The sequence below is a fragment of the Hippocampus comes genome, unplaced genomic scaffold, assembly GCF_001891065.2.
Source record: "Hippocampus comes isolate QL1 unplaced genomic scaffold, H_comes_QL1_v1.1 C16947086, whole genome shotgun sequence".
Lineage (NCBI taxonomy): Eukaryota > Metazoa > Chordata > Actinopteri > Syngnathiformes > Syngnathidae > Hippocampus > Hippocampus comes.
The window spans coordinates 1-1,337 of NW_017841300.1; the positions used below are offsets into that span (position 1 = coordinate 1).

At 43.0% G+C, this 1,337-nt stretch overlaps 1 long non-coding RNA gene across 1 annotated transcript; it reads right to left on the reverse strand.

The window, feature by feature from the left end:
- Positions 1–212: 212 nt before the first annotated feature.
- On the reverse strand, positions 213–1,330 carry LOC109509552 (uncharacterized). The gene is made up of 2 exons (XR_002166969.1): positions 1,187–1,330; positions 213–957 (listed from the first exon to the last, which is right to left on the reverse strand). It is a non-coding gene; the product is annotated as an uncharacterized LOC109509552 (long non-coding RNA).
- Positions 1,331–1,337: the final 7 nt, after the last annotated feature.

Below are 1,337 nucleotides of genomic sequence, written 5' to 3' on the forward strand. Positions count from 1 at the left end.
AAATTACGCGGAATTCCTTCAAATGCTAATCTAATTTCATACATTCCCTGAGTTAAAAAAGCAAGTAACGGTTAACCCCAGTTTGCATCGTCTCAATTTACCGATGGGCGAGTCTCGTTTCTCCTTTCGTTTGATTTTTGATTGTGCTGCAAAAATTGAGCATAGCTCTTTAAATTCAGACTTTTGGATTTAGGATTTTGTCGACTTTTTTTGAACATAAGATATGACAGGCTGGCCTCTTCTAACAGCTTTAGTATAACTTACTGTTCGAGATCACCTTGACTGTCACTTCATGTGCTGTTCACCAGGAGATCTCATTTGATCTCCTGCTAAGAATAGAACTCGAGTCACAAGCAAGAGAGTGGGGTTGACCCATGGGAGGCCCGAGAGAAGAACAGAAACTGCGCTGTTTCTCCCATCAGGCAGTGTTACACCCCAGCACCCGCTAGCCCACTTCCTCCAAAATACTCCTGAGACGCCTGTCCTCTGAGTCAGAGCCCAGGCGTGCCATTTAAACGCGAACACTATAACTAAACAGTGCTGCTGCTTTTTGGCGATGGAGAAGTGACGATAACCATAGAAAAATGACTTTTTGAGATGGCAGGAGCTCACTGCGATAAGAGTAAAATTATTCAATAAAATGCTATTACATAGGCACCTCGGCCATGTGTTTTTGGAATGTGAGAGAAAGTTGGAATAAACAATCAACAAAAAATCAACAAAACGCGTTGTGCCGTCCTGTATTTCCGCTGCATCGATACTATGGAATTGCACACATACCCGAGGTTCTACCGAGCCTGCTCTGTCGTTTGTATATGATGAACCAGAGAGCCAAAGCCATGATGGACCCCACGGTGGTCAAAACCACCACAATCCACAGAACCGGATTCAGAGCGATATCCGGGTCCGCCCTTGCAGCAGGAGATGTGCTTCTCTGATGGAAAACTGGGGTCAACTCTATTGGGAATACATGAAAGGACAAGTTAAAAAAAGAAGAAAAACTACATTTGCAGCTCAACATCGTCTTTGTGTTATTTTACGATGGCATGAGGACAAATATCAACATTGCCTTAAAGAGGAACAATGGTCGATAGATATGAATAGCAGCAGAATGATACCAAGTCGCCGATTTAAAAAAAATAATAAAATAAATAAGAGGCACACAACATTGCTCTGTTATTCTCACCTGTTGGAGGTTCAGGTCGTGTTTCGGCCCAACCTCGGATGCAGGTGTTGACAAGGTTGTCCCATGTTGTGCCAGGAGGACAGTTCTTCTTGGTCATCTCTGCAAGCAGCAGGAGTAACTTTTACAAATGCGAACAAGGAAAAAAAAAAAA